Source organism: Metopolophium dirhodum, chromosome 6, assembly GCF_019925205.1.
Source record: "Metopolophium dirhodum isolate CAU chromosome 6, ASM1992520v1, whole genome shotgun sequence".
NCBI lineage: Eukaryota > Metazoa > Arthropoda > Insecta > Hemiptera > Aphididae > Metopolophium > Metopolophium dirhodum.
The window spans coordinates 26067814-26076855 of NC_083565.1; the positions used below are offsets into that span (position 1 = coordinate 26067814).

Sequence of the window (9042 nt, forward strand, 5' to 3'; positions counted from 1 at the left end):
AGGGCCTTGCACCCGAATCATTTATTCGGGTTTCGGGTTTCGGGTGCTGGATGTATTTGGGTGTTCAAACACCCGAATAAAAATTTTAAACAAACATTTGGGTTTTCAAAACCGTTATTATTCGGGTTAATATTGGTTAATATGGGTGCTGAGAAATCTGGATAAAACAGAACTTTTGATGACCCCCCCCCCAAAAAAAAAAAAAAACAGAAAGTGTTCATGTTTATGTTATTTATAATAAAATATAAATGTTTTACCCAAATTCGCAACGTTTGTTTTTAACTAAACTAGGTTAATTAATGTACAGTAGTTACCTTTTTCTATGAACTATAAGAAATAAGACAATGGGAAAGTAATTATTTAACTACCTATTCGTTTTATTATAGGCATTAGAGTCCACGTAACTCATTTTTTTTTACTATATAACATGTCTAAAATTTAAATAGGTACTGGAATTAAATAACATACTAGCATATTTAAAAAAAAAAATTGTAGGTACTTATTAAAAATATTCAGAAAATTTTTATTTGATAAGCAAACAAAAAACAGTCATCAAAAATCAAAATGTTTACAAGGCTTTCTGTGGTCAAAAAATAGTTAACTTACTAGAGCCTAATCCCATTTAAAAGTAAATACAAAAACATAATGAATAGGTATATTTTGCAAAATCAACAGTTACAACAGATTGATATTTTAATTTTGCATAATGTTACGTACCTATTATATAACAGAATAGGTATTGATTATTTTGTGATGACCTAAAAATTAAAAAAAATAATCTTTATAAATATTATGAATACTATTATTATACTATAACTAAAAGGTAATATAAAAAATATATAGGTATTCACAAATTGTACGATGAAATAATAATAAAATTGAAAATTGAGTAGGTACGTATAGTGAGAGGCGCGTCGTAGACTCGTAAACCGAATGTGATACAAATTACAAATGTACAATTTCCCACATGCCAAGTCGATGGATATAATAAATAATAAAATATTAAAATGTTTAAAATAGATGGCCATAGGGGCGCTGACTGTTGAGCCATAGACAAATAAAATAAAATATAAATTATGATTTCGTGATTACCGAAAAACTGGTAAATAATAAATATAGCCGCGTATTACGATATTCGAGTTACTAAATTAGGACATAGGTAATTCCGCTTTGGAAGTTCGTCGCAAATAATGAAATAACATAAGTTATTATTATAGTTATTAGTGTTTGGTATTTTGGTCACGGCTGTCAATACTTTCAGTTTTGTTGAGACCACGTCTATTTTATATTGCTATTGGCTATATTTGGATTTATTTAAATAATAAAGTAATACATTTTATCATATAATAGGTATGAGAAATAATTAAATACTTAATATTTTAATCAGAATCAATTAAATTATTAAACATTTTAATGGATTTTATTTTCAAGAAATTACCTATGATTGTTTGTTAGATTGTTCCTGTTATTATTATTGTTGATTATTTAACTCCACAAAATCGAACTCACCACAAGAAATACATACGAAATGATATTATGTCGCATGAAGAATGAGAAAAAAAATTATTCGGGATTTCGGGTTAACCCGAATATTTATTCGGGTTTTGGTTACCCGTGTTAAAACTGAATCATTCGGGTTATACGGGTTTCGGGTGTTTGATTTTTTAAAGGTGTTTAGGGGTGTTAGGGGTTCGGGTTAAATCGGGTGCAATGCCCTGCTAATAATTAAGACCCAACGGGGAAATTGAATTTTACGGGTTTCCCGATGTTGAACAAATTCCAAAACCGGTCAAACAAATTCAAACAAATAACGTATTAAATATTGGCAAAAGAAAAATTTCAAAAAGTCGATTAGTTACTTATGAGGGGGCTGGGGAAACGTTTCCTCAGCCCCCCACGGGGAAATTGAATTTTCCGAGATACCTGATGTCAAACAAATTCTGATTGGGGTCAAACAAATTCAAACGAATAACGTACTAAATATTGGCAAAAGAAAAATTTCAAAAAGTCGATTATTTACTCATGAGGGGGGCTGGGGAAACGTTTCCTCAGCCCCCACGGAGAAATTGAATTTTCAGGGGTACGTGATGTCAAACAAATTCTGATTCGGGTCAAACAAATTCAAACAAATAACGTACTAAATATTGGCAAAAGAAAATTCACGAAAATTTATATGTGGGGGGCTGGGGAAACGTACGTTATTTTATTGATTAGTTTATTTATTAATCTATTAATATAAATAATTTAGTTTATGTATGAAGATATCAACCTTTACCCCTTTGAGGACTTCCTGCGTCCTCACTCGGACCTTATTCGCGTTCCCCGCTAAATGTATAGGCCACGCGCGGTCGTAATTTGTTCACGGCGGGCCCGCCGCGGCCGCGGCGGAGATAACGTGCAAACCGTGTGCCGCTGTCGCGCGTGTTTATCGATAATTTTTTAGAAAAGTCGAGTTTTACCAGTTTTCGTCACGTAGGTATTACTATATACAGGCATAAATACATGTGTCGAAAAGTTCGATTTTTTTTATTGATTTTTTTTGATTCAATAAACTTCATTATTATTATATTATATTTGACTGCCTTTTGTCCTTTTGCCTACTCGGTCACGCCGTGGCTTCCTTATATTGGTATTTATATATTTGATTTGGTATAAATATACACGATAAAGATACTTATATAGATAAATTACATTTATGTTATCTTTATTTTTATCTAGATTATATTTTGTTAAAATTATCTCATCTTATCTAGATAATTTTTTAGTTATCTATTCCCAACACTGTTCCTTACTAATACTTATTAGTTATTACTAATATTTATGCTTTTCGTTTGAATGAATATCTTTCAATAGAATTATAATATTCTTAATATTTTCATAAAATTCTTTACTAGTTAAATCAAAATTAATTCTACACACTATTATACCTCGTTCAGTATGTTCATTCATCCTTTCCCTAACTCAATAAGATCAATCATATCATGATCCAGTATACGACAGACATTATGTTATGTGTTATTATTAATTAATATAGTATTAAAGTTATTTTCCCTCGGCTTCTATTAATCGGGACAAACTTAATGACCTGCCGGGACACCAGGACATGCCGTTAAAACCGGGACGAATAGCAACCCTATCAATTAGCTATTAAGTTATTAACCTAATATTACATAAAAATTAAGTAACAATGATATTATTCCCTAATAAATTAGGTACATTTAACGTACTTGTAAATATTATTCGCATTGTAATATTTTTATACTAATTTAATCAACGAACATTTACACTTGTCTACGATGTCTGCTTAAATATTTTTTGTAAAAATTGAAATACCTTAAATCTAAAGTATTTAGTTATAACCTTTTATTAAGATTTTTTCTAAATCATGTCACAATGTGATATGATTCTGATTACGCTAAAACCGGTATCATTTTAAGAACATTCGTTGGTTTTTATTCATCAAAAATTATTATTGTTAAGATATGATATAGGCAATTGTAACTGCTGTTTGTATTTAATTGCTACTTACCATAGCTGACCACAATATAAACTAGGGAAACTACAAGACTATTTTTTATATATTTTAGGATTGTTATAGAAATAATTTGTAATCCGTCATTACATGTTTATCAACTTATATAAACACGACTGAGGTGGAAGCCAACGTGGAATCTTCAAGATGCACACTGTCTCTTAATTGCGCCGATGAGGATCACTGCTTGATTGACGCTTTGGACTTAGCCGGTTACCGCAAGAACACTACTGACAAGTTTCCGTTACGACGTGGTATTGTAGAGGGTTTCCTGTCGACGCCACAACTGACAACTGATGACTCACCCGTGACCAACCCGGTAGTAAAGATCACCTCACTACCAGTGCCACCTGTTCTTACGACTGCGGAGACAGAGGAACAAACGGAAACGCTAAAATGCCCGCAGCAACGTTATGGCCTTTTCTTGATCCCCGCTTTAGACTTGGCTGTGGATCGCAAGAACACTACTGACAAGTTTCCGTTACGGTGCGGTATTGCAGAGGGTTGCCGGTCGACACCACAACTGACAACTGATGACTCACCCGTGACCAACCCGGTAGTAAAGATCGACTCACCTCCAGAGCCACCTGTTCTTATGACTGCGGAGACACACGTCCAAACGGAAATGCTAAAATGCCCGCAGCAACGTTATGGCCTTTCCTTGATCCACGCTTTAGACTTGGCTGTGGATCGCAGGATCGTTACAACGGTCGGGCCTCAGTTATGACCGGTGCGAGAACATGCAGTCTTTTTCCGATCTTCTCCAGAGCTAAGCATTCACTCGCCCGTATACGGACAAGTGAAGTCTGTTTTACTGGTGGCAGCTGAAATTTAGCAAAATCCCGCAGGGCCTGACCGTCGCAGGTCATTATGGAAGAGGTCGAAAAGATTTATGTGGAAATCCTTGACCAACACTACACGCAGAATATGCTTCTGTCGGAGTTTTGTTGACTTGGATTGATTCCAGGAAAGTTCGACCTCATCCCCTGCCACCATAATCCCGCCTATGTTACCTGCAGTTACCACCGTTCACCACCAGTCAACTGGTTTTTGGCTTAGGTACGTTTGTACCAGGCCCCCGTCCAAATTTCTTGAACCCGCGACGTCCGTTGTGGTTGTCGGGCACTTGGTCCGTTTTTGTTCAAGTTTCTTTAATGTACGAGTTCGTCAATGTACGAGTTCGTCGGTCTGACGTTTTTCGTCCTCATTTGTTTGCGGCCGTTAGTGCACGTACGCCGTCATTTGTCCGGCGTCGTACAGTCTTATGCCAACGTCCACCACTCGCCTTAAGCCATACATTTTATATCATTATTGTTTTGTGTGTGTTAATTTTTTGATTCCACCTGTACCATTTATTTCTCAATACCATATTATTATATTGATTGTAACTTATTTAAATTGTACTGGTTATATCTATATATATACTGTGGTAACCTACTCCCGTCGGCTGTCCTCAACAGTTCACAACTCACATGTCGTTGACGCTAACCACACATTATTTAAAAGTAGGAGTGGTTTGTCGTCAACAAATACGATTTGAAATCAAAGTGTACCTAAACTTCTGTGGAGCTGGTAGCGAAATGTCTGCAGAATACACGCACACACACGATGTGGCTATGTACATGACTATGGCAAACCAGGTTATGCGTTGCGTGGTGCACTACCACGTTGACATTGTGAACGCCCCAATAGGTACACCACGTTAAACAGAGGTTCACCAGGGTAATACTACGCTATACGGTGCACCGTTGTGGTACGTATATTCCTTGGTAGCACGATTATACCGCCCTGGTACGATTCGCTCGGTACCGTCGCCGTCTGGTGATAATTCGGTGTGTATAGTCCGTCTGAAACGTCGTCATATGCGAGCCAATAATGACACGCGTTGATGCGCTTGTATGTCAAGAATAACAGTTTCCGCCGCGGTGGTCAAAGTCGCCGGTCCGTGGCTGTTATACTAATTATAGTCCGCTTCGTCTTAGGTCCGCCGAAAAGATATTAAGATTCTCATTTCAAACCAATGATTCAACAACATATCTGGTGAAGTAACAAACGAAACCAGCTGTTTTAAGAAGGTTTTTTTTATATATTGTTGTCAAAGAATATATATATAATATTTTTACAAGAAGTATAACAATTATTGCACACTATTTTATCGTTGAAATTCCATTAAATATTAACAGGGACATAATATAATAACTATGATAAGAACTCAGAATGGCACAAATAATTAATAAACGATTTCATTGACGGAAGAGATTGATTTATTTTGAAATGTCGATACACATTATTATAATTAAAAACAAATTATAAAATTATGTACTGTTTGGGCTATGGCATATTTGAGTTTGAGATTGATGTGGACTTGAATTAACAGTTCTGGAACAAATCAAAAAATAGTCAATTAATATAATATACTAATAAATAATAATTTATAAATATAATTATTAAACTATAATCCAATAGTTTAATAATTTTATTTTAATTTATTGCAATTAAAATAATATAACAATTATTAAATAACAACCTGAACTGCGACGAATAATTTTTTTGAATTTTTAAAAGAAAAATTATTTTTTTTCAAATATAGTTATACCAAGACTGTATTAAAAAACTTCCTAATATTTAATTAAAAAAAGTTTTAGTCAGCCCTATACTCACTAAATATTATATTTGAACAGAAATTGCGTTATACCGTAATTAAGCATCGATTCGTCCTTTTATACATTAGCGGCCTAGTGTGCAGGGCACGCTGGCGTAGTGGTGTAACGATATCTCTTAAAGGTGATTCAAGTAACTGATATCGTACGTCGGACGACGTCAAATCAAATGTATTAATTTAATAAATATATTTTTGGATATATCCAAAGTAGACAATTTGTGAATCTGATAATAAGAACAATTTTGATATTAAAAACAATTATCTAAGTCAAGTAGTTTACTTTTTAGAATTTTTTAAATATCAATATTTTTTTGTATAACAAATTTGGAACGTAATAACTTTTTTAAAAATATTTTATTTGGGAATTTGCTGACATATTTCTTAAATTATTTACTTATTATATAATTTTAACAATTTTTGTCATACGTTTATGTAGCATATTTTTTTTTCGTCAAGTCTTTCTGTTACACCTTGTGTAGGTATCTATCAAGTTTTCACCAGCTTCTTATAACTATATTTGTTTTTATTTATTTATATATAATTAATTTAACGGACCTAAGTCCTTTATAATAATACATTGAATGAACATTAAAAAAAAAGAAACAAAAATAGATAAATTATTATGACAAATGAATTAATTGAAAAAAATACATAGGATTAAAGTTTATGAAGTTTACATAAAATTATACAATGACAATATGCTAAAAATAAATTTAGCTTATAATTCACTATTTCTGAAAAATAGCATAGCATTGTATTTAAAATTATCACGAGTAGTTGAAAAAAAGTCTAATGAATCTAACGAGGAGGAGATGTTATCAGCTATATTTAACGCGCGCGGGAAAAATGGTTCAGCACCAGATTTTTTTAGATAGTAGGGAATAATAAATAATTCTTTACTTATAGAGAAATATGATCGTACGCAAATGCCTACAATTTATGTAATAATTTTCTGTTTTTAAAAACATTAATGCATGTTTTTAAACAAGTAACATTATTGTAACAACTTATTAGGCATAATCATAATATGATATTTGAGTTACATAATAATATTGTATATTATTTATAATCTTATAATAAGTTTATTAATTTAGGTATTAAAAGTTTAGAGTTTAGATGTAACTAAAATCATTATTTTTAGTACATAGGATTTTTTTTTGTTAGGTCTAGTAAAAAATTATAATAAAAAATCAAGTCTCCTTTCTTTGGGTGGCCAGTTCATCAATAACTTTAGCAATATTTATTTCTATTGTTATTTTTGAAACTAATTAAGTGTAAATTACACATCATACAAATCGACAGGGCTCGTAAGTTCATGCCCTAAAAAATGCCTAACTAAGCATGTATTAATACACTAAAAATTGACAAAATATGCATTGAAATATGCCTTAAATTGAAGTAAAGTAAAGTAACGTTCTCAATAAGTTTAATTTTTTCCACGACTTAAAATAGCTGACGACATAGAACTTAGCGCGCTAAATTTCACGCGTGAAGTCAACCAATATTAAGATGTAGCTGCAGCTGGTCGAAGTTATGCTAAAGGTATGGTTGTAGTTAAATTCTATTTTATTTGAGTTAATATTACTTTACGTAGTAAAAATTAGTTATAGAACGATAGATGCACTTAGGATTGATTCGATAATCCAGATTTATTAAAAACCGGTTTTTAGTGAAATAATTCACCGGTGGAAGCCCCAGCGAGTCGTTATATTATGTTTAAAATTTGTACGAGATTAAATTTTTTTCAAAACCCAAATCCTAAGACCACCTATGGTTACTGTAATAAATATTAGAACTCATAAGCATTACTAAACAAAAAATATTTTAAATACACTTCAAAACGTTCAAAAAATAACTATTTTACCAAGCAAAACCGTGCACCTAAATATATACACAGTAGTACAGTACATAAATAATACCGTTTTAAAAAAAATATATATAATTTATACATAGGTAGTAGACACTTTTTATTGGGTTGGAAACATAATGAAATTAAAAAAAAAAGTGCGAAATCGAATACTACTCAAGCATCCATATCTACGGAGTGGGTACACTATAAATATTAATAAAATATGATTTTTAATGTACCGTTATTATTATTATTTTAGGTTAAATGTTATTTCTACAAATAACGGATAAACTATATTATTAATTAAGCACATTTGAAGTGGTTTAACAAATATTAAGAATTACCTAACGACTTTTAATCGTGACCAAAGACGTTTTAATTTTATTTGAAAAAGCATTAAATAGGTCTTAACAAAGTTATTGATAATTTCAAATGTACTTTTCTAATTAACATAGATAAAAATCGTTTAATTATTATTTGTCTCACACGTGTGTGTAAAAATAATACGTTGGTTCCATTGTAGATTGTTATAATGATCATAAACAAATAAATATTGAGCAAAAATGTTTATGATAAAATAAAAAATTTCAAACCAGAACAGTGCCGTCCATGATTGATCATAGGTATCTATTATTCGTATTTTTTGTGTTTAGAATAATAGATGTTTATTTTCAAAAAAAGAAAATATCCACATTAATTAATTTTAATATTATAATAAAAATAATATACATTCCTATACTTATATTTCGACAACCTCATCACCCCGGCTAATGTAAATTTGAAAACATTTTTCTTACATTTTGTTTTTAATTTTATGGAATATTAGTTAGGTCACGTTCATATCTACTATCAAACAGATATTCATAGATATCGGTGGCGAGCAAAGCTGAGTCGTCTTCTATGTCCTCCAGTCAATCCTAGTCGGACATTGAACTATATACTGTGTGGAGATCGCTCTACGTAACAGGTAAGACGAAGCTGAATATCATTACAACCAGA

At 31.8% G+C, this 9042-nt stretch overlaps 1 pseudogene; it reads left to right on the top strand.

Annotated features, from left to right (window-relative positions):
• Window positions 1-3385: 3385 nt before the first annotated feature.
• On the top strand, window positions 3386-4493 carry LOC132947580 (uncharacterized; annotated as a pseudogene).
• Window positions 4494-9042: the final 4549 nt, after the last annotated feature.